This window comes from Planococcus citri, chromosome 2, assembly GCF_950023065.1.
Source record: "Planococcus citri chromosome 2, ihPlaCitr1.1, whole genome shotgun sequence".
Lineage (NCBI taxonomy): Eukaryota > Metazoa > Arthropoda > Insecta > Hemiptera > Pseudococcidae > Planococcus > Planococcus citri.
In genome coordinates this window covers 64725556-64751499 of record NC_088678.1, presented here as the reverse complement: position 1 = coordinate 64751499, position 25944 = coordinate 64725556, and the positions used below count along the sequence as shown (strand labels likewise).

Below are 25944 nucleotides of genomic sequence, written 5' to 3'. Positions count from 1 at the left end.
CACGATACCGGAATTTTCCCTACTTCTAACAATTTTCACCGCAGATTGACAGATACAATGAGTGATATATTTTGAAAACAGAATTAACTCGTCAAACTGTACCATAAAATAGAATTCAACTAAAAATCAAAACGAATGAATTGGCATTTTTTGGAAGGGAAAAATGTGCAAATTTCAATAAAAATGGCGCTTCCACCTCCTTGCTCTTCAAAAAGTTGAAAGAATTTCTGCCATAAAGCAACTACAATTCTACAATTTGTTCAAGTTTTTCAACTTCTGAAAAAATTGACAAATCAACTCTGAAAATCAGTCACCATTTTTGGACGCAGAAGAGGAAGGAGAGAAGATTTTTGAACGTTTGAGACCTTTTTACACGCAAATTCGGAAAAAAGAATCCAATTTTTTGGTCAACAAAACATGCACCGTGTTCAATATAATTTGCAGAAACCCCATGAAGTATTCAATTCTGGACCATCTTTTCCATCCTTCCTTCCATTTGAAAAATTGGTACCTAGTGAATTTAGTCAAAAAGTTGATGAAAAAATAAAAAAATTCATTAATGCGTTCATTTGTATTGTTTTTTTTTATAATTTTGATTCAAATTTTTAAAAATTTCTTCCATTTCAATTTTTTGGAAATTTTTCCGTGAAAAATTTGACTTTGTTAATTTTTATTGTGTGTTGGGGGAGGGTGTTCGAGTAGAGAGCTTTCTGAAATTTGGTTGAAAAAAGGTAGTGAAAAAAAGTAGTGAAAAAAGTAAGTAGTGATTTTTTCAACAAAAAAAAATTCCGTTAGATACCATGAATTCAACTGGGGGTCAATTTGACAAATTTTATGACACTTTCTGCAGTTTTGACAAATCGTCATTCAATTTTGAGAATTTCCGATTAATTCTTGGTATTTTCAATAATGTAAGCACTTAAGCAGTAAGTGCAAAATTTTACCCAAATGAGACATTTATCAAATTTTTGTCGGTCCATTAATTTTTGTTATTTTTGAACGATTTTCACAATCAATTTTACCATTTTTATGATATTTCTGGTTCTTTATTCAACATGGAGATCGACAGAATTTTTACTTTAGTTTTCGACCATCATTATTTCATATATTATTTTTTGATTGATCAATAATGTTATAACTAACTAATCCACCTTAATTTTTCTTTGTTTCAGGTGAGTACAAATTTCCTTCCAAAAATGATAGAATATGAACTCGCGTATGAGAATAAGTAAGTAATTTTATAATCATTTATGAGAAAATTTACCTAAGTCACTTCAACACCCGTGTTGTTTTATTTTCAATGGCAAATCAAAAAAAAATTCTAAAATCATGGAATTTGAAAATTAGCTGAAATAATTGTCCATCAGGTTTGAATTGAGGTGATCTGATTTTCCGAATACGCATTTGTGAACAGTGAACAGTTGATCAAATTTTTGAGTTTACAAACGATTTTGATTTTTAGTGGATTTTTAAAAAATCAAACTTATTTGGGTCAAAAATGGAAAAAAATCAAAATTTTACCAAGTGGACCAAGAAAGCTTAAATTTGGTGTGTGCCCTGTTTTCTACCCCACAAATCGATTGGAAACTGTTTCGAACCATTTTGAGTGGCAGTTCTGGAGCACCCCAGCAGCTTTTTGGAAATTGAAATTCCCACAACATTTCACCCGATTGTGTTGTTGAAAAAAATATCATTCAACTTTTAAAGTTTCAAAGTGAAAGATTACTTTAGTACAGAATATGTATTTTACATTTTTTTTATGTCACATAGGAAGTATTGAAAGTTGGGCAACCCTCCGCCCCGTCCCCCCTTAAAAAGTGTGAACTCTATTGGAACCCCAGCTTTTTTCGTTGAAAAGGGGGTGGAGGGGTACTGAAAAAAAATACGCGATTTTTGAATATCAAATTTTGGTAGATACCCTGAGTGAGACCAACCTCAACACATACATTGACAGCTAATTGTAATACTGATCATTGTGACCAAAAAAGAGTCAACAAAATGGTATTTTTTTGGCAGGATAGAAGGATCTTGAAATGAAGAACTTGAAGAATGTCCAAATGAATCAATCTATTTCACACGAAAATAAATTGCATACGAATGAATCCGAAATCCTTCAAAAAATTTCAAAAGCTGCACCATTTCATACCACTAAACACTCGAATGCTTCATGGAATATCCCATTTTCACTATTTTAAGACCAGAAGATAAAAGCAAATAATATGTATTGTGGCTTCGCTGAAATTACGAGTCTTTGAATAAAACAGCCAGAAATTCATACTTCTGGGTCATTCCACGTCAGTTCGACCAAGAAGTGGAACTCCTCACAAAAAAATAAAAATTCGAAAAAATTCAATTTTCAATTTCAAACATCAAAAAAAGTTAAATTTTTTCAGTTGTTTCATTTTGACCTCTTACTGACGTATTTCATGAAAAAGTTGATACAAATTACACTCACAACAAAAAAATAAAAATTCGTTGATTTTTTGAATTTTAATTTTTTTGTGATGAGTTCATTTCATCAAGTGAAAGGGGTTTTTCAAATTTTTCAACGGATACTTAAAAATAGGGGTCAAATGGGTCAACTTCACCGATCAAAACTTTTTTTCATAATTTAAATAAAAAAATCGCATTTTTCGCCAACTTGAAATTTTTTTAAATCGACTTTGCAACATGGTGCCATCTCAATTTTTTAATATGTTGTTGAGCATGAAAAGTTGTCCATAATATATTTTTTCAGAATTTTTGAGAGTCGTAACGATATGAAAAATACGTTTTGAAACTTTTTGAGCTAATTTTTTTTTACGAAAAAAAGTGGCAACACTGATTTTTATGATCATCACCAAAAAGCGTTTTAAAACACCTAACTATGGGAGAAAGTTCCATTTTGGTAGGTATCGCGGTTAACGAGTAATCCACTGCTGAAATGGATGATATTTCAGGTTCACTGAAAACTTGACACCCTCTGGCTGCCTTTAAAAATGGGCTAGAGGGATGCGATTTGCGCCATTGACCATCCCTTGGGAAGGTCTTTCCACGGGAAAAATTTCAAAAAAATCCCCGAACCCCCCTACTACTTCTTGGTCGAATTGACGTGGAATGACCTTTCGGCGTCGTAATATTTTTTGAGAAGATCCTGGACCAAAAATCTGAATTCGTGTATCATTTTTAGTCAATTTCTTCTCAAACAAGCGATAACTCCTCTCTCCAGAACCTCCTCTGCCTTCCCGACAAGTCCACCTCAATCACTCTATGATACCTTACAAACAGACACACCAAGACAATCGTATGCACGTAAAACAGAGTGTACCCAATCGCGTATACTCTTGACATCCATCTCAACACATCTCCATTTCTTTCTCGCTGATTTTCTGGCATAAACCGTTACCGACGCGACCTTCTTCTCGAGCCAGATCGCGTTGTCGCATATCGTATCGGTACACTATCGATACTATTCCGCGTTTCTTCGCACTCGCACAGCTAGTACGCGTATATATTGTATATACCAACACAACATAGTAGGTACAAACATATAACCACACATAGACAATAATAAATAGTACATAAAATACGTAAGAGTATATACAACGAGTAAGTAAAGTACACAGATACACCATAAGATACTCGATTGTCAACCGAACTGAACCGCAGCTCTCATCACAGAACCAGTTAAACATCGCGAGCTAGAAAAGGAGACGTTATTATTTCTCTTTTATTTTTTTCCCTTCTTCTCCTCCTGCTATACTCTTCTTCTCATTTTCTCCGCGCATTTAATAACAACAACAACAACAACAACCTGCAATTCATCGCATCCTGGTTTCTCTCCGGCCAGGCCGCGGCAGCGACTACTCACTTCAGAGTCGATATAGCGTTAAAACAGGACAAAATGAGGTAGCGCGGATATGGCCGTTGTTGGTAAAGCGGCCAACACTTCACGCAGGTTCGACCAAGACCAAGACCAAGAAGACGTCGATGAGATGTGCCTATAATATGCCTCAGCCTGCGCGATATAGGGGCACAACAGAGCACAGCAAAACCGGAAAAGCGTCCAGAACCGCCACCGTGCATATAATACAACCAACAAGATATTAGGTATACTAAACACAATCGACAGCAGAACAAATTGTTAATTACACCACACCAGGAGTCGGATCGTTTCTTCTGCTCTGTGAGCCCCGAAAAATACAAAAAAAAAAACAGGTGCGAGAGAGAAAACCTCAACTATACCTATAGATGATGAATAACCCAGGTAAGGAAGAGAAGACAAAAAAAAAAGACGATGAAAAAAAAAACACCATCATTTCAGCAAACACTCTTTGTCTTAAAAAACGTTACTTTTTCACGGGCACGTATTATCAATCATCGTTCTTCTTCTTCTAGTATATAGTACAGATAATTTTATAGTCGCAACGTTATCGTACGGTTTAGAAAACTCAGCCAAGTACCCAGAACCACGTATCCTAAAATATAAGAGAGAAAGACAGTGAATGACACAAAGAAATCGCATTCTGCCATATGCAGCTCACGAGCCACGACGATGGAAAATCTGCATCAAAAATGCCATTGCCATCAGCAAAGGCCCTCGAGGCTTTCCTTCAGCTCAGCGAGATTCTCCATCATCGCACATCCTCTTCCTCATCGTCGTGCAAAATCTACAAAAGAGACGTACTCGTATTCTTATCATTGGCGTATCAATTGTTTCGACTCTAGGACGTGCCGGCAGAAGACACACGTACGCTAGAATAGACTTTCGCGCATCCTTCTGGTCAGCTTCATGTTTCATCGGCTCTCGTACAATGTGTAACAAAAGCAATTTGCCTATCGACATCTTCCAATTTAACAGTAAACGTTAAACCGTGACAAATGGGTCTGTTTCGAAGAGTATAAACGAGCGAAGAAGAAGAACCATCGAACCAGCGGAAAAAACTACACTTTTTGGTGTGCTTTTGCCGCCGCCGCCGCCGTCGATCGTCCTCCTTTTTTTTCTCCTCTCTATGATACGACTAGTGTTGGTATACTCGTATTTTTCGCGCACAATAACTCGGAAAAGTATCATCCATCTACAATGTATCGATACGACGACGACGAAGACGTGCTCTTGCTATTATATTCGCTACCATTAGGATGGTTCTTCTCGTCGTATTCTGCATCTGGTGTATTTTTACCAAATCTTCTTTTCGCAACCGCTACAACAAGAAAATAACGTGGTATCACCGATGACTGCATCCATCGCTGCAGCTTCTTCCTGGTTCGGATCGGGATCGTTGTATTTCTTTATATTCGCGCCAGCAATCGGCCACTGTAGCAGCTCGTCGTCTTTTTCTTTAAGGTCATTGACATCTTTCCACGGCTAGTTACATATTGTTTTTCGTCTTTCTCTTTGCGTATTTCGAGGAAAATTACCTTTCGCCATAGGCGGACTCGGGTTCGCGTTGAACGAACCCAGTTTTTCCAAGACCGGGTTACACGGTACTACGTATAATAGGTATACATTTTATGCTGTAATGCGCTGATTGATCCAAAAAAAAGAAGAGAAAAAACCACCACAATGTGCAGTTTTTCCGAGGCAACGACGGCGGCGGCGGCGATGGCCATTGATGACTGGTGCTGTTAGGTTGGTCATTGACTCTTTTTAAGATGTCATGAATCTTCTCGTTGAGCGAGCTCTTTATAGAAAACAGTATCAGAATTTCCGGGGATTTGCTCAGATTTTTCATCACTGAATGCAGCAGTAGTGTGCTTGAAAAAAAGTGCATACCTGGCATGGCAAGCTCAAACCGTCCCTTCTCAGTCCTCTTACCATTGATTTTTTTTTTTTACAATAAAATCGCCTGGACAAGAACAAAGCAGGACCAAGAGCTAATGTAACTTTATGAGCATTACGAGAAAGACATTTTGCATCCGGATTCAAAATTCTCCAACTCTTTCAGCAAAAAAGATTTCTCAAGTAAAATATATTCACGTGCATTAGTTTGATTGTCTTTTGAAGAAAGTCTTCAGGGGCTCAGACTTCACCAACTCGATTGCAGTTTTTGATCTTTTTTTCAGCAAAAAGTTCCATGTCTGACGTGATACATAAATTTTCAACGCAGAAGCCAAAATAAATTTCCGAATTCAACGCAAAAAATTATTTCTCTCGATCAGTTTCTTTCAGGACTATGTTTCATTAAAATCGCAAAAACAATCACTAAACCATTTTCTTTTTTAGAGCAAAAACTTTCAGTTTTGAAATCAGAATGAAAATCAGCACAATTTTCGTGTTCAACGAGAAATGTCATCTTATTTCGATACGTTGCAAGTGTATTTCACCCCAAATGGTTTAAATGTATTCATTGGGGAGAGGGAGGGGGACGGTTGTGGATTTTTGCAACTGTAAAATTACAGCCAGCACGTTCTATTACGCAAACCAATTTCCAAAAACGAAAGTTCATTCAACTCGTCGTAATTTGTCAGGGAAAAAATGGCCCAAATTGTAGTTCCAAAAAGTGCAATAACAGGGTGTCTAACAAACAGGACAACATGTAAATGCAAGACTTCAAGCGGGAAGTTTTTTCAAGTGTTTCAACAGGAAGGGAGGGGGGGGGGAAGGTAAAAACAGTCAAAGAGTCAAGCTAAAAAAATTCAGCTAGCCATAGAAAGTTACCTGGTGGCAAATTAATTAGCCATTTTCAAAATCCGATCAGCAAAAATGGTTCAATTTTTCACGCTCTACAACTTTTGTTTCAGACTTTTTTCTCGATCTCCAATTTTTAGGTGATTGTCAAAAACTGGTTGCTAAATATGCGAACCTATGAACCGGTTTCAAAATGTGATTGAACAGAATTGTGTAATTTTTCACGCCCTTCAACTTTTGTTCCAAGCTTTTTTCTCTATCTGCAATTTTTGGGTAATTTTTGATGACTGGTTGCAAATTGGTGAACCGGTTTCAAAATCCGATCAGCGAAAATGGTTCAATTTTTCACGCTCTACAACTTTTGTTTCGAGCTTTTTTCTTTATCTCCAATTTTTAGGTGATTGTCAAAAACTGGTTGCTGAATATGCGAACCAATGAACCGGTTTCAAAATGTGATTGAACAGAATTGTGTAATTTTTCACGCCCTACAACTTTTGTTTCAAGCTTTTTTCTCGATCTCCAATTTTTAGGTAATTTTTGATGACTGGTTGCAAATTGGTGAACCGGTTTCAAAATCCGATCAGCGAAAATGGTTCAATTTTTCACGCTCTACAACTTTTTTTTCAAGCTTCTTTCTTCATCTTCAATTTTTAGGTGGTCGTGGTTGCTAAATGCGAGCCAATGAACCGGTTTCAAAATGTGATTAGACAGAATTGTGTGATTTTTCACGCTCTACAACTTTTGCTCCAAGATATTTTCTCTTTCTACAATTTTTAGGTATTTTTTGTTAACTGGTTGCAAATTGGTGAACCGGTTTCAAAAAATTCATATCACGTTTTTGTCGCCTTAGTGTGCAGAACACATTGCGCCAGTAAAAACCAGTTTAAATTTTTTGACCAAACCGGTTTTTTCAATTTGTGGACACCCTGTGCATGGGCGTGAAATTTTCAAGGTCGCTTTTGAAAGCCCTTATTTTTTCCTACTCAACGCCGGTTTACACACAATTCGTGTTTTCCGCAATTTTTATGCCATTATAATAGTTTTAGCTTTAATTTCAACTACTTTTACATAAATTTCGATCATTTTTATGGTGTTTTGAGCATTAATTTTTACAAGTTTTATGATACTTTGATAAAAAATATGTGACGTTGAATGTTTTTTCTAGCATTTTTCAATACTTTAATTTATATTTTCATTTCAGCTATTTCAATTCAATTTCATCAATTTTTACGACAATTTTACAAAATTCCATCGCATTTTTTGCTATTTTCGAGTCTTGATGGATTTTATACCGTTAGGATAGTTTTTTTTTTTTTGGATATTTTAAACATTTTTATAATATTAACATGATTTTGAATAATTTATGCGGTGTTTTGAGAATTTTTCACACTATTTTCATGATTTAAAAGTGCAGAATAAAATAAATGGGAAATTTGAAAATTTGGATTCTTCAAAGTTTAGTAAAAAAGCAGCATTATTTTGCAACTTAAACAAGCAAATTCTGAATAAAATGCGATTTTTCCAGAAGCTCGATGGTTCAAACGCGAATTTCAGGGTGGAAAGCTCTACCCCCCCCCCCCCAAGGTGCAATTCTGATCAGATTTATTCACTTTCACCAAGACGGAAATTTTTTTTTTTAGGTCCTCCTCTGCAAATCTAGTAGAAATTTTTTGCCCTGGAGAAAATTTACAGATTCGTTAGTTCACATAGATAGACTAAAAATGCAAATTTGACGTCAGATCATCAAAATGATTGAAAATTGAAAATTTTTCAAAACTGAAATTTTACTCTCTCAATCAATCAACTTTCATGACAAAAACACGTTTTTATCGTCAGTAATTTTCAAACATCTTTCACTCGATGATTCAATCAGGAAATGAGCAATGTTATAAACTTTCTTTTAAAAAATATCCATTCATTTCCTTCCGGGAATTTTCTTTTCAAATTTTCAACTCCATTAACTTACTTTAAGGATATCAATCATTCAAAAAGTGAATTAATCGCATACACACACTCGACTTTGAAAATTTTCAACCCACGCAACTGCACCGTTTCATTCATGCGACAAATTTTTCAAATTTAAATACACGTAATCAAACATATCAAACTCACTCGATATCTTTCTTCAAGTGGCACATCCTGAAATCAGAGATAAAAACACTCAATTAGCACGAAACATATCACACTATAACTAATTATTCTACAGTATAAAAAATGCATACATATAGATAGGTTACTAATCCTCAAATTGACAAATTTTTATTACTGTACTTCCTCTCATATCCACCTCCCTTCCACCACGATACCTTCATCGTGATTCATTTCCGCCACCTGCATGGCTCTCAAGTTGCGCGCGGTCATCGAAGCCTAAATTAAAGAGGTAAAAAGAAAAAAAAGGCGCAACAGACGTTGCTTTCGAGCTGGCCATTTTCATACAGCATTAATTACCCGTTACAAAATTGTAATTTCAAAATCAACATATTCTGGCCTCACACCAAAGTACTTCTCGCGCGTCGATCGTTTATTTAGCGCGAACTGCGGAAAGCTAAACGACGACTGTCGACTTGGCCAGGGTTAGGGACACAGAGGGGTAGGTAATACACCCGCCGTCGTCGTCTCTCGTATAATAAAAATTAATAAAAAAGAAATTGACCTCGCAAACGTAATCAAAGATCAAAAAGAAAACCGTTTTTAGCGTACTATCAATTGGCATTAATTTCACATTCGCCCTCCTCCACCTCGCTCTTTCTCTCTCTCTCACTCTGCTGTTTATGAAGGTACTAAACATCGTACGTGTACAATATGTGTGTGTATAAGATACACACGGTGGTATAGTGTATAGCTTACAGCATACTATACTCGACTTCGCGTTTCATACGCGTATAGTACTCGTACATAGAAGTCTACATACAGCACCTTTCTCGCCCTCCTTTCTACGGTCACCGCCACCTCTCGCCGCCGCCCGGCCCTCCCGTTGCGCGCAGAAAAAAACACTGTTCGCGCGCCAATACGAATAATAACCTCGGTAAATTAAATCGTTAACTGACACAAGCCACGAGCGTTGACGTTAATTATGATAATACAAATTAGCGATCACGAATTAGGAAAGAGGAAGGGAAAAAACCTACTAAAGGCAAATCATCCTCCACTCTCGGTACACAGACACACGTTGCAAGAAATTTAACATCTGCGCGTCTCTCTCTCGGCTCGAGCCATCGTATACACATATTGCAATCGTACGACTACATTATGTATAATCCCTGCTGTGGTATTTTGCTAGCTGTTTGCACATCGGGTATATACGATTCAGATTCAAGATGACGAAGAACTGCACACAAATTATATTCGAATTCGACCCGAGCCCGTCACCTTATAACCAGATTACCTCCTTGAATTAGGGTTAATTTGACGGCCGCCCGCGCCGATTTTTTTTCGCGCCACAGAAAAAAAAACCGCTCTACGCCGAGCATGGTTCTGCTGCACATGCTCCGAATAAAATTACGATTGTCCGTAGTATACGAGTAAGTAGAAGAAGGAGAAAAAAAAGCCATAATAAACTATAATTACCGCAGTAAAACGTAAAATTTTCGGCATAATTAATAACATTTAATTATAATTAGGCCTGCAGCAGTTTTTTCTCTCTCTTCGAGTCTTCATAAAACGTAAAAAACCTGCGCAGACGTAGTAAATATTGGAACACTTTCGTAGGTACGAGTATAATGTTACAGAATGCATAATCAGTAAAGAGCATCTGTTGGAAATAAGGAAACATTTTGTGAAATTTATTCGATATTTTAAATGAATTTTTTTGCCCAGCCTCGACGATGATTTCGATAAAATAGACTGATTATGGAAGAGGAACCAAAATCTTACTGAGCAAATTCGAGATCATCAAGCACAAAAAAAATTTCCACCATTATCGCCCATCTGCCGAAAAATTGATCACAAAAATTACACCTTGATCGCATCACAACACGTCAGTAGAAAGTTGATCTACATACAAACTGTATCTTTGAAATTTCACCCAGATCAATGATCGATTTATGATTCGGCAACTCCCACAAAGCTTACAATATCGACAAAAGTACCAGCGAATCGAGAAGGAAAGTTAACGATCTTTTCTTTTTTTTTTTTTAGGCAACTAAAAGCAATTTTTTTTCAACTCATTAACGATCTACGAATGATTCCAGCACATGAACGAATTTTTTCAATTCCATAAATTTGGCAACACTGCTTCACGGATTAACGCCTCTGGCAGAAAAAAAACTTCGCACGTTAAATTGACCTATTTTAAACGTTGCTCGAACATTGTTTAGAAAAATTTTCGCGAATTAGCACGAACTGGAGGTAAACCAAAGTATGTAAAATGCACTCTATTCCAGCTTTGCATAAAAAATTCTTCAACAACTGATGTGTTCGAAATGAAGAAAATTTCCAAGTTATGGTATTATTTCGACGAAATATATTTCAAGGTTCTCGTTCGGCTAGTGACAAGTTGACGAACTATTTCATCAATTTTTCGAGTGATTTTCCGAACGATTTTCCAATTTTGAATTGAAATATGGATCATTTCTTCCACCTCACTCCTCAAAATTTTCATCAAGGTTGTCCAGTATGAACTGTAAAGTTCTCCTTGAAATAGATGAAGCAAACGGAGAAGTTGAAACTTGAAATTTCCTCTCAATGGAAAATATGTATGTTGCAGTGCTGAGGCCCAAATACCCCTATAGAAAACCTTATGAATATTCAGGTCCCTTGATCCCAGTATAGGGATCCCAAATAGTTTGATGCACTCCATGGCAGTTGATAGGTGTTTTTTCGAAGGATGAATAAATTTTCGAGGGCTCTCCTCTACTTTGAACAAAATTGGAGACCTTAAATACAGACATCGAAGCAAAATCTGTATAACTTCGTCAAATTCTATTTCGAAAAAAATAACATTGCATGAGCGAAAAATTGAAAGAAACAAATATGATTCTAAGTAGGTACTCAAAAATGAGCATTAACATTATCATTTCAACTTGGAAAATGAAAAATTTTCATTGTCTTAGTCTATTAATATTATTTTCATTCACTTTTCATAGTTTTTTATGCATCGTTTTTAAAGTAAAACTTCGATCATTTCTCTTTCCAAATCCAAAATTTTTCAATCTTCTTTCATAGGTTATTCAAGAATTCTCTCCCTTATCTGCTACAAAGATACAGTGAACTCCACTCGAGTTATTCATATTTCAGGGTTATTACGTTATTTATCCTGTAGGTATAAAGATTCATTACATTTCAAATCCTAATTTAAATGATAAATTATGTCCAAACTGTGTTAACAAATTTACTAATATTCCTATTGATCAGTCTAGCACTATTACGCGGCTTCATTATGCTCAAAAAACGCTTCTCCGGCTTGAATTTAACAACTAGAAGAGGTTTTTTGCACTAGCCTTATTCTGAAAAATACAAATTCGACGTCAGAGTCAACGATTGATTTACGTATTCCCAAAGTGAAAAGAGAAAACGAGTCGGAAAATCGACGTAGAGCTATTAGGTAAGGTACACCTGCTCGCTCTGTTGTGTTCATATTTTTATTCTACCGTCATTTTTTTAATATTAACCACAACCGTGTTCATTTTAGACTATTATATCAATCTCGAAAACGAGGAATGCTGAAAAACGATTTGTTACTGAGTACATTTTGCGAACAAGTATTTGCACACATTCAATGTAGAGTTATTAGATTAATACGGTGAACTTATCAACGAGCCATCGAATGATTGGGATCTATACTACTGGCTGACTGGTAAAGAAGAACCGCCAACAGAATTTATAAATGAAGTGTTTCAATTCAATTATTGAAAGATCATACTCAAAATAAAGAACGTGAAGTACGATCGATGTAGGCAACCTTCCCTTCATTTCTAAGTAACGATACCTCTAGTCAAAATGTTACCACAAGTTTTGGTTGCCAAGTTGCCAATTGCCAATTGCTAGTTGCCGCTTATGTAGCAGTGCACTATGACTTGAGAAAATCCTATAGTTGAGTTAAGCATAAGTTGTGTTCTGTGATATGGTCCTCAGTTCTAAATTTGGTAGATTGGAAAACCAAAATTCAAGTTGGAGAGAGTAATCCGAAAAAAGGCGTATTTTTTTAGCAAATATGTTCAGTAATTCAATTTTACTGGGAACGAACAATTTTTGAAAATCAATGATGGAAAAACGTTTCTTAACTCACTTTTGATTTGAATGAGACCACGATTTTTGAATAGATGATGGTCTGAAAACGCCCCGAATAAAATTTCGGATACCTAAATTATTTTTTCAATTGTTGGTGAATTTTCAAAAATCTCAAATTGGCCATTTTCGACGATTTGTACCTCACCTTAAAAAAATCTGTACATTTATTCGGTAAAAATGATAAAAACAGTTCCAGAACTCCATTCAACCGATTTCACCATTTCCAACCACTTTGAAGCCTCCAGCGTGATTTTAATTTTTCCAGAATTTAGAAATTATTCCAGATGGCGCTGAAATTCTTTACCTGTTTATGCTTAGGGAGTTGATGCATATTTGGTCCGATTTTCAGAGTTAGGCGGACACTTCGCGTGATTTTTTAAACTGACATTTTTAAAGAAAAGAATTTGTAAATTAAAAATTTTCTATTTGAGAGAAAATTTTTGAAATTTGTATGAAAAGTCGTTCTTTTCTAAAACCGATTTTCGAATTCAAATTTCACTATTTCGAACAATTCTAAAGCCCCGTAATTTTTGAATTTCTCCACAAGGTGCAGAAATCAATTTGAGTAGGTAGCTAAAAATCGAGTTGTGGTCATACTCGACCGTCCAGTAATTTTCATACAGATTTACTTGATCTTTTTTCTCTCTTAAATTCTTGACATTTTTGGTAAATTTTACACTCTTAAGAGGAAATTTTTCAAATATTTCAATTTTCATTTACAGATGGGGAAGGGATGGGATTAAACTTAACTCAAAACAAAATTTCTCTATTTTCCAGAAAAAAAATACATAGAAAAATGCAGAAAAATTTAAAATTTTGAGAAAAAGAGTGAATAAACAGAAAACGAAAAAATTTGAACAAAAAAAAATATGAGAAAGAATCCAAAATTTTACTTAAAAAGCAAAAATTTGACTGTCTAATTTTTTCAAATATTTCAATTTTCATTTGAAAAGGGGGAAGGGATGGGATTAAACTTCACTCAAAGTAAAATTTCTTCATCTTCCAAAAAAAAAAAAAAAAAAAAAAACTAGAAAAAATGCAAAAAATTTTAAAATTTTGAAACAAAGAGTGAATAAACAGAAAACTTTAAAATTGAACTAAAAAATATATATGTGTCATTCCGCAGGTAAAGGGCCCATTTGGTCGATATTGAGTTATGGGTGGGGGGGGGGGGAAAGTAGACCTCCGGAGCAATCATATGAGCTGGATAGAAGCCCAAAAAGTGCAAAAAAAAACCTCCAAAAAAAATCCATAACTAAGAATTTGAAAAACTCAACTTTTGAGAAAATTGCCTTCAAAGTTTTTTTTCTGAAAAAAGCTGAAATTTCACGTAATCCGAAAACCTTCATACCTAAAATTGAAAATTATTGTTTCTGATGTCAAATATTACTACCCACTTGCAATAGCGATTTTTTTTACTCAATATTTTCATGTTTATGAGTATTTTAAGCCTGAAAAACAATGATTAATAAATTTAAATTTTGCATAAAAATTCATTACTCTGTTCAAAAGCAGAAAAAAAATGATTAAATTACATTTTCTGTCAAAATTCAACTTGTAAAAATAAAAATCATGAAAAAAAATTGTCAAAAAATTTCCTCCCGGGCGCGATTCGAACTCAGACATCCTGCTCCGCAATCTGTTATCAGTGTCACACGGCTAACGCTGCACCAACGTAAGTTGTGTTTTTGAATGGTATACATGTTGCCACTGGCAACTAGGTGCAGTATAATTTGTAGGGTATTTTTTTGGAAGCGAATTTACTGCTAAAAAGCAAAAACGACCAAATGGGCCCTTTATAGAAAAACTTTAGTTCCGTTTTTCTCTGCTTGGGGCGCACCTGCGGCCTTGATACTTCGACACAAGATAGTCGGATATGTTCTATATCGAAATCCATCAAAACCTCGACTTTCGATTTTTTCAACTGTTTCACTAAAAACACAATTATCTCGATAAATAGAAACGACCAAATGGGCCCTTTACCTACGGAATGACACATATGAGAAAGAATCCAAAATTTTACCAAAAAAACAGAATTTTTGACGGTCAATTTTTTCAAATATTTCAATTTGCATTTGCAGAGAGGGAAGGGAGGGGGTTAAACTCAACTCAAAACAAAATTTCTCTATTTTCCAAAAAAAAAAAAAAAACTACATAGAAAAAATTCAGAAAAATTTAAAATTTTGAAAAAAAGAGCGAATAAACAGAAAACTTTAAAATAGAACTAAAAAAAAAATATATGAGAAAGAATTCAAAATGTTACCAAAAAAACAGAATTTTTGACTGTCAATTATTTTAAAATATTTCAATGTACTCGTAAAGACGAGAAACGAAGAAAAGTAGGGAGTATAAAAATTTAACCAAGGTCAAAATAATTTTTTGCAGTTTTGGCAAAAATGTCTTTTTTTGACAATTTACAAAAAAAAAATCGAACAAAAACGGATAAAACAGGAAAAACAGATATGTTAGATACTCTGAAGCTGCATAAAAACATCGAGACTCCCCCTCCTCCTCTTGAACCTCCCTTCCCTCCCTGCCTGCCTGCCCTGATCAGAAAAATTTTTCAATCAATTTTATTCTAATAAATAAAATTGAATTTAATTCAGAGTTTAATAAAAAAAGATTAGGAAAAAAATGGACGGTTTCCACAATATTTTACATTAAGATACCTTCCATCGAAATCAAATATGTAAATTCAAATTCCAGTCTCTATTCTTCCCATCGCATCGTTAAAACCTAGTGGATTTCCAACCAAAAACCTAAAAAACCAATCTTCGTTAAATTTCAACGCAATTCTTTACACCAAAAATTTCATACCATCATCAGTGCGAATTCGCTCATCAAATCTTTACCTCAAATCGTTCAAAAAAAAATATCAATTTCCAACCTCTCACACTTGAGCAATTCGCAGACACCGCACCTTATCAATTTATCATAAAAATACAGAGCATAAAAACACCTCCATCACACACACACACTCGACTTGCCAGTTCACCACACCAAGATCTCTAATTACAATAGGTGATTTCAGCATCCACATATGATACACAGACACACACACCGAAGTACACCATAAAATAATTCCCACACATTTCAAAAAAAAATCTATTCATTTTTTTCTCAGCCTCCTCTCGTCTCTGTGCGATTATTCCGAAGAAATACGAATCTTTGCACTGCCAGTATACGACCATGGCTATAGCTCGGCCACTAGCCACTACCTCTTTTATCAATCTCTTGTGCGACGGCATCGACTCTAGACTCGTACTATAACATCGCCAAAGAGAACTCATACTGCATACACAGAGAAAGGAGGCAACAAACAGTCAGTATACGTAGACGTACCTAGAGCATCATCGCACACAATATAAGTATTTTTATAATGATAACGGATAAAATTACTCGTTACCATATTACTCTGTAGTATGCTGCCGATGCCGGTGTATAGCATTGGAAAAACGAGAGATTCGGTGCGATGCGCTTCGTTTGCTCGCGTAAGAATACTCTTCGCGTCTTCTTCATCTTCATCATCGTGGTCGTCGTAGTCGTCGTAGTCGTCTTATATACTTTTGCTATGGTACGTGCGGTCGGTATATACTATAATACATTTATACGAGTACTACTATACACGAATATACTCTTCTTCTCCTCTTCTTCTTGGTGTGTCGCATCCCATTTTGGGCTTCTTTCCAACATAACGCCAGTTCGAGAGCCCGCCTCACAACACTTGGCACACGGTAGTGCAATGAACGCAACAAACACTGCTGACTCACTCTTCCACACTGATGCCATTTTTCCACCAGAAAACACATTACGACACTCGGTAGTACACATATGTATAGTATTATAGCATCTTTCTATCGATGATTTGGAGGAAAAAAATTATCAAAATCTTGACCAAACACTTCTTTAATCAGCCAAAGTTGAAGTTCCCTCGAAAACTTGTAACTCTGAGAATCTGCAAATGGATTCTGGAAGCGATTTCTTGAATCGAAGTAAACTTTGTGATATTTCAATTTGAAAATAATCGAATAAATATCAGAATTTTTGCATTTCAAGTCACCTATCCAGCATTAGACCCCCGAAAAAATTGGCCAAATATTGAAAAACCAACTCAATCAGCTGCAAATTCGATCCAGTTATGGGAGATTTTTCTACAAACTCATTCCAAAACTCCAACTTTCAACTTTCAATCGCTTCCACAAGACGACGAAATCCGTCTCGTCAATTTTTTACCTACATTTGCGGCCGCCTCGCCGAGCCGAGCCATTCATAAAATAGTACGTTCTCGTCGTCTACATATATGCAAATCGTGCCAAAAAATCGACTCGAAGTCGACGCCGCCGTCGACACAACGACGTCGTCGGCTATTCTTTTTTTCCAGCAAACGTCTCTCACTCGTCGTCGTCGCGTCACTTCGTCGTGAAAAATCATCAACACCCGAACACCTCCTTCTCTCTGCTTTCTCTATACATACAGCAAGTAGTACGAGTACATTTATAATATTTACAATATTGCTACACACATTCGTCTTAATATACGCGCGCGTTATGCTATTATATTATGCATACGATTCGCAGAAGCGCACACAGCAGCGTCGAGATCGACATCGAGCCAGCCTAATGGTGGTGATAATAATTGTAGGGCGTTAGACCGAAATGTTGAAGCTATCGCAACCGTCAATTATCGCATTAAAATACATTTATACGGTATACTCTACATAGAAAACTTTACGTACGACCAAAATGAGCTAGACAGAGAGGGAGGAAGAAAAAAAACGCGTATGGAACATTAATATAATGAGTTACCCTACACGATCGCGCATTTATGCGAGAAACTATGAAATTTTTTAGCGTACTACGTGATAATTTTGTCCACTATTATTGTGTAATGTATAATTATTACATCTACATAATATTCTGGTCGTTAATGGGGCCTGGGCCGCGGCCATTGGCGCGGCTACTGCTGCGAAATTCCAAGAGTAACCAGAGGGGGGGGGGGATTGTCGAAATTTTTAAAGCCGCAAACGCCACACATGCGACACAAGCGAGACGAGATTTCCAAATTCTCGAAAATCATATCGAATATAAATTTTTAGAAAGGTGATACGTTTAGAAATTTTCAAGCTTTTTGCTCATTTTTTTCAAACACAAAATACTAGAAAAATAATTACTTGAGTACGATGAAAAACAAGGAAAATTGAAAACTTAACTCATTCATCAATCACTAAAAAAATTTAATTTTCATACTTTTCTCAAGTCCATGGAAATTTGTACCTATAAGCGAAAATTTTTTTCTTTTTTTTCACAACACCATCCAAAAGACATTTTTAGACAATTTTTAACCCCCCCCCCTTCCCCTCCATCACTCAGCTATAATTTTCCAACTATTTGTAGGTTCATTCGGAATCCTTTATGCACACTATGAATGTTACGAATCAGTGTTACCACTTCATCATTTCTTCTAAAATCACAATTTTTTCCCCACTCCCACTATCTACGAGAAATAACAGATATCATGTCTCCAGTTCTCCACAAGCTAAAGCGAAAGTCTCTCAATCATGAATTTGTTCCCAGTCGTCCTCTGTATTTACTGATAATCCACCGAATCATCATTTTCCTTCTTCCCATGAATAATGCAATTTCTCAGGCTCGATTACCTTTTTGCACATCAGCAAAAAAATGAAACTGAAATGATGGGAAAATAAAATCGCAACACGAAATTATTCGTAAGTAAGTATCATTTCCTTCTTTTTTTTGTCGTCCAACAAAAAATCGTGGAATCGCGAAAAAAAGTCATTCATTTACGTACTTCCTAAAAATATGCTCTAAAGTCAAAAATCATTTTGATAACCAATTTTTACACTTCTGGCAAATCTTGTAAAAAAAAGTAACAGCTCAAACATGAAAATGCCAATCAAAGAGTATCAAAATCATTTACAACGTTTCTCAGACATTTCGTGTCAATTTTTTTTAGCAATGACCATTTTACGGGGGGGGGGGGAGGTTGATAAAACACTTGAACAATGTCAAAACACTACCTTCTGACTTAGATTAAGTGACCCCCCCCCACCCCCTTAAAAATTGCTGACGTTTTGTAGTCTTGTAGAAAAAAAATCTGTGAATTTTTACAAATACTTTCAAGAAATCTTGGCTCACTAAAATTTCAGAAATTTTTCACTAATTCTGGGAGTCTATATTGTTGCAAAATTTAATTTCTTCGATTTTTTCCTTTTCTCGAGTTATTTTTTTTTTTCAAGTTCTAAAATTCAATAATTTGAGACCATTTTTCGACTTTTCAGCATTCTATTTCTTCACCTCTCGAATGGACGAAAGGAATACAATAATCTCCTCACATTTGATTTAGACAATTTTTATGGCACTTTTTCAAAATCTGGAAATTCCAAAACATGTCTCAAGGCTCCAGAACTTCCATAAGGTCTTGAAACCATATCTAATCAACTAAGATTTTAGCTTTTCAACTTCATCACTAGGTGAAATTTTATGGAAATTTCAAGTTTCAAAAGTCTGCTGGAAGCTGCAGATCTCGTCAAAACGCTTCGACATTCTTTCTAATCGATTCGAGTTGGTCGAAAATAGGGCACAGGCCAAATTTCAGCTTCCTAGGTCAATTTATTAAAATTTCAACTTTTTTTTTCATTTTTGGCCGAAATTTGATTTTTAAAAATTCATTAAAAAGCGAATTTGGCTGATGATGTATTTTTGTAGGTATGTTTTTTCGATTTATTCGTATCCGGTTCAAAAAATCTCTGCCGGTTGGGATTTCCTTGTTAGCTTTTTTGACCATCATAATCGACTTAAAAATTTCCAAAATGATCCCAGACCGTCAGTTACGAGGTGAAAATTTTCTTTGGTAATATTTCTCAATGTATTCCCCACTCTTATGGCAACTTTTTGCACTTTTTGAGCGGTGGAACACCCGCCCTCCTCCTCCCTCCTCAAAGAGGTAAAAAAAAAGTATGTTTTGACAGAATTTTTTTTTTGGAGATCAGCCACTCTCAAGACATTTTCTTATCCTCATATTTAAAATTAGCGAATCAAATTACATCAATTTTCATTTTTTTTTTGCAACAATTTAGCCGAACCAATACCTACTCTATTTTCCACCTTGAAATTTTGCAATTTTTGAGAAAACTGTGGAGAAAAAACGAATCTTGAAAATCTGAGCAAACAATCCCAAGAAGAGTATTTCAGGGTATAGCTAAATTCGCTGACTTCAAAATCGGTGACTCACAGATCCACTTTTTGGGTAAAAAAATAAATTTTCTCTCAATTCTGTTTTTGTTTTTGATACTAACGCACAAATATTCAACACACTTTCAGTTATTAAAAAACAGCTGCAAAGTTTCTCATTTGTTGCCCAAAACCTCAACTTATAAATTTTGGATTCGTATTCAATGAGTTGAACAACTCTGAAATTTCCTTTTTTTGGACCATTTTATGTACTTAATATTGTGCAATTCAATTTTTTCACTGGATTTTTTGTGAAAGGTGCGAATTTCAGGACAATAAAAGAAGTATTTGAAATTTAGTTGGTTGAATCTATACCTGAAGACGATGAAAATTGGTATTTTCAGTTCGACTTGCTGATTCCAAGTATTGGTGAAAAAAAAATTGACCAAAAAAGAACTTATCTAAGATAATCCATAAAAATCACAATTTCAGTCATTCTCGAAAATTACTCAGCAACTTTCACAAATAAGCAACATCGAGCCATTTTTTAAATAAATTTACCAAAATATCGAAATTTTTTTTCATGTTCATGAATTCATTAAAAAATTGTTTACAAAACCAATTCCATCAACTTAAAATTTGGGTCTAAAATTTCCCTCGTTTTCCAATCACGAGTCCATAATCAGCACCTAGCCATCGACTCGAATCGAGAAAATATGACAAATATGCAATAAACCCGAGCAAAAAAGGAACGTGGCAAACATCTTCACCGCGAAAATTAACCTCCTCGCAGAAACTTCCTCCTCGTCTTCCGCGTCTTCATCATGATGAAGAAGAAGAAGAAGAAGGGAAAAAAACGCGATACTAAAACGATTATGAAAAGAGGCGTTGTTCTAGGTCATAGTCCTCGATTACTATTATGTACATTTTGCGAATACTATATACTCACTCGACTCGTATATACATACATGTACTACGTACGAGCATCATACGTGTATACGTATTAGACATAGAGTAGACATACTACCAACCAACGTACTATGTGTATAGTCATTATTTGTATGCTCTTCCGACCCTCTTACCTGCGCCATATCTACACACAACTCTCTGTGATGTGTATTTGGCAAATGTTTCGTAAACCATATGATGATTCGCCGCCGCACCGCCGTCATCGAGCACCGGTACATATCGCGCGTATGACGTAACAGGGGGTTCTTTCATCGTCTTACCGGTAGTATTTGTACTATTGATAACGTTCAACAGCAACAGATTCGCCCGACGACGATGATGGGTTCGAGCTCGACTCGCGGCGAGGCGCGACGACGACGTCCAGACTCGCTAGACGGTACAGTAAGCAAGAGTGAGACAGGCAGGGAGGATGATGCTATGGTATAGCCATGCTGTGATAAAGAAAGGTACACAGACACAGATGAGATGGGCTTGGGCTACAACGAGGAACGCAGAAAACCGGAAGTATCAATTTTCCTTGCGTGGTTAGCGTAGGCAACCTAATGGGCGTACGATTGTCATTGCCACCCGTCCAGGAGGGGAGCCCCAACGAGCGGACCATATCGACGAGGTGAAAATTTTTACAGACTGACCGAATGAGGATGAGGTGTTGTTACCTTGATGGCTAAAATTAGGTCGAATGAGTAATTTTAGTTTACAGTTCTTTCAAATAATGAGATCGTCACTTGGTAATTTACTCGATGAGGTGATTTTGAAAGACAGATTTTAAAATTTTCTCGTCAATTTTTCCAGATTTTTTGCTCAGTTGTGAAATTACTTGGAAATTGGTTTCGAAAAAAAAATATTGAGTAAAAAATTACGAACTTGTGAACTAAATTTTAAGATTTTTTGAAAAAATTCTCACGAAAAATCACACTCCTCCCCTCCAAAAAAATCTTCAAACTTGCAAAATTGTCGTAAATTTTTTTTCAATTTGAGAAATAGCGAAGGAAGGCTCCAGTTCCTTTTCCTAATGTTAAATTGCGAGTTCGATGAGATTCTGCTCTATTTAGCTCGAACAGTATAAATTCCGAATTTTTTTTCACACAATTTATCATTTATTAAAGAATGTGGAAATAAATTGCCATTATTTCGAATTCCTTCTCTCTTCACCACTTCGAAAAATATTCAATCCTAGTTCCTATTCGAATAATTTATCCATCTTTCAGTCAATTAATTTCTATAACCGAAGCCAAAAATAGTCATGAAATATGTACTCGATACAAAAAAATATTCCATTTTTATTCTTCGACTATCGCAGCACGTGTCGCTGAGAACCATTGTGGACCGTGAGGGGAGGGGGGAATGTGGAGCATCTGAAATTTTTTCACACCTGTTCCCTCATCTGTTTTCTTTTCAAAAATTGAAGTAGAAAATGAGTTGTTTGCAAAACAGAATTTTTCCACAAGTTTTTCAACATAAATTCGCCCCCCCCCCTCTCCAAAAAATCATAAGTTCATCTTCAATTTTTTTCAAAGTTTACTCATTAAAGAGGTTTTTCTTAAGAAGTTTTTTCAAAAAAAAGTTTTTCCAGATAAGAAGTTTTCTTCAAAAAAAATTGAAAAACCTTCATTTTTGAAGTTTCAGTTTCAAAAAAATTTAAGTTTTCAGTTAAAAACCGACGATTGCATTTTCTCTTCTGAAAATAAAGTTTGCAAACTTTTTTTTAAAAATGCGGGTCTTGGGAAAATTGCCCCCACTTGCCCCCCCTCCCTCATCCATGTCAGTGGCACTACGTATTAGAATTCCAATACTATGTCCGCGCATTCTTCGTAATCCAGCCATAATTTATATGTATAATAATAACTCTAAATAAATCGACTTTGTTTTTCAATTCGCCGAACGTTATTCTTATTTATTTATAATTTTCTCCGAACCATACTCGTACATATTTTTCTCTCGCTTGACTGTTTATATTACAATATACAATATACATTCGTAAATGGAAAATTGGAAACCAACACCGCATCCATCACGAATGGCCATTCTAATCGGCCAAGTTTTAATCGGAACTTTTTTTCCAAGCCATCGAACTGATTCTCGTTAATTTTCTGGTCGTCATTTACCAACATAGCCGATGATTTATACGATAACATTTTGGCATAAACAACTCTCTTTACTCGTCATCACCATGCAGTCGTCATCGTTGTGCTAACATAAGGCTTAGTAACACATCGTTCTTCGAAAAAGAGAAAGAAAACTACCCGGTACTATTGATACTCGTACATCGAGAGAAGGTCAAAACATGAGGCATAGGAAGTGATATATGCGAATACAATATTATTTCTCGATAGAAAAAAAAGATAGAAGTACGAAGCATACGCGTTAAGTAAGTCTCTGTACTTTCCAGAATGACAAATGGGAATTATTGAAGTTATATGATTATTGATTACTGATTAGGTACATAATTCGAGATATAGTGACTGGATTTGACCCATTTTTAGGGTGAGTCAACTCGTATTTTCACCAAGCTCATCGCGATTCGCCACTTCATCTTGGCGTTTTTATTTTCAACTCGTACTTAGATTTGCAAAAAAAAAATCAACTAGAAATCTTACGTTTTCTTCCTCAATTCACATCTTTCACAATCACAGCCAAATAATTCAATTAAACTCCCACCAAGTTTTTGGACTTCCAGCTCTCGAAGCCTTTAAAATTGCAATTTTCGAAGCCCTTTCTCTTTTTCAATTTCAACTTTCCCACTTTTACTTTCCTCCTGGCGCAGACCTCTCATCACCATAATACTCTTCTCTCTCCTCCATTCAACTTCTCAAACAACCAGAAATTACACGACGAATCATTTCACTTCCGTAACAAATATGAAAAAACGAATCAACCTCTCCCCCTCTGTTCAACCGAGCCATAAATCGAGGTTAATTTTCGGCTAAAAATTACGTCCAACGTCGACGACGCGTATAGAGTAAGTAAGTTGAGCGCACAGACACGAACGAATCGTACTCGTCGCGACGCTTTCGACAACCGGCCAGGCAATCTGCTGCATTAAAACCATTATTACGAATTTTTAGTATTTAATCTTCGCGAGCTCGTAAAAATTCACGTAGCACCGTTTCGAAAAACGTACAATAAAATTTTCAACTCTCGCCGATACATAAACATGATAAAATTCACGCGAGTTTAATTAAAAGCTCGTTCCATTGTTTACACGTCGCTCGCTGTACACAGCCATCGGCGAAATTTATTCGTAATTAGATAATGGGTTATTTTTATAATCTCTTCGTAGTACTACGTAACGCACACTGAGTGTATAGGGTCGTGGGGTGTCGTGTTGTGTGTCGTCGGATCATTCCATAAAACCGAAACCCCCCTAAGTTAGAGAATGAACTTTCAGCAGGGCGAAAATCGTATAAAAGTTGAATTAACGACTTTGGAATAGGAAAATATCTTATTGGGGGGGGGGGGCCTTCTGAGATAGTTGGTTTCGATTTCGACAACACTATTTCGTTCTCAGACTCAAGAAGGGCTCCGAAGGGAAAATTCTAATATCAAAATTTTACAATTTTAAAGCAGCTCGTGCCAATTTTGAGAACCATTTTGACCCTTTGATCCAAAATGAGTATCAAAAGAGCTGACATGGGACTTGAAATTCATGATTTCGATTTCGAAAACAATTTCACTCCCAACTTTCTGCTCTTAGAGTGTACGTATCCAAAAGAAACAGAGGATGGAATTAATGGAAAAATTTCACTAATGACCCTCCCATTTGAAGTCCATTTCAAATTCGAGAGCAAAATGGAAGAAAACTAGACAGCTAAGCAAAGCTTAGCTGCAAAGTGTGCGTAGCTAGCTGCCTTTTCTACAGCTATAACCGTTATTACATCTAGGTAGTGCATAAGTGAATCAACCATGTCACAGTGATGAGAATTTTTGAAACTCTCACTGCTTCAAAATAATAATTGTTTTTCAGTGTTTTCATATTTTCCAAATTTCAATAGGTATTTCAGAATAATTTATAAGCTTGTATTGCTTCTAAATTAAGAAATTTTTAGTTGTTTTTCATAGTTTGCATTGTTTTAAAATTTACAAAATTTCAAATCGATTTCCCGAATTCCCCATCGCTACAATTTCATAAAGTTTTCAATAAATTTTCAGAATTTTGCATTGCTGCTGAGTTAGGAAATTTGCAATCAATTTTTAGAATTCACATTGCCTCTAAATAGTCAAATTTTGAATAATTTTTCAGAATTCTTATTGTCTTTAAATTAAAAAATTTCAAATTCAATTTTCAAGTTCATATTGTCCACAAATTGTAAAACGTTTACTCAATTTCTGGAATTCACATTGCCTCCAATTTTTCAGAATTCTCATCTTCTTCATAAATATTACAATACTTATTTCATATAATTTTCAAGTTCACATTATCTGCAACTTACAGAACTTTTAATCAATTTTTGGAATTCTCAGCGTCTCTAAATACAAATTTTCATATTATTTTTTTTAGAATTTCCATTGTCTTCAAATTTATAAATTTTCAAACCAATTTTCAGAACTTGCTTTTTATTCTAAATTAAGAATTAAATCTTATAAAATACCTATGTTAAGAATTTGCATTGCCTATTACACAAAAAAAATATGGGTAATTTTTACAAAAAAATTTAACTAAACACTCACAAGTCACAATTAAGTACCAGATCCGTTTCAATTGTACAAAAATTAGTTTAATTTCTCATTTTGAAGTAATTTTTAAATTATGAGTAAAAAGTTAAAAATTATTCATGTCAAGTAATTCTTACTTCATACTTATGGTTATAGGTAGACAAAAAATTAATGAAATGAATTTTTAGTTAGCAAATGATAGGTATCATAATTCATAACTCAGTTTCAGCATTATTTTTGCCCCATTACCATGTACTACATAGTAACTCCAAGGCATTTACCTATCCAATTTTC

The 25944-nt window shown here is 35.3% G+C and overlaps 1 protein-coding gene and 1 long non-coding RNA gene across 9 annotated transcripts in view; one reads left to right on the top strand and one right to left on the bottom strand.

Annotated features, from left to right (window-relative positions):
• Positions 1-8749, bottom strand: part of LOC135837073 (uncharacterized) — a 245445-nt gene extending 236696 nt beyond the window's left edge. The window contains exon 1 of the long non-coding RNA XR_010557136.1: positions 8723-8749. This is a non-coding gene — a long non-coding RNA (uncharacterized LOC135837073). The remainder of the gene's footprint in view (positions 1-8722) is intronic.
• vn (vein) overlaps positions 1-25944 on the top strand; it is a 132075-nt gene that overhangs the window by 41554 nt on the left and 64577 nt on the right. The window lies entirely within an intron of this gene.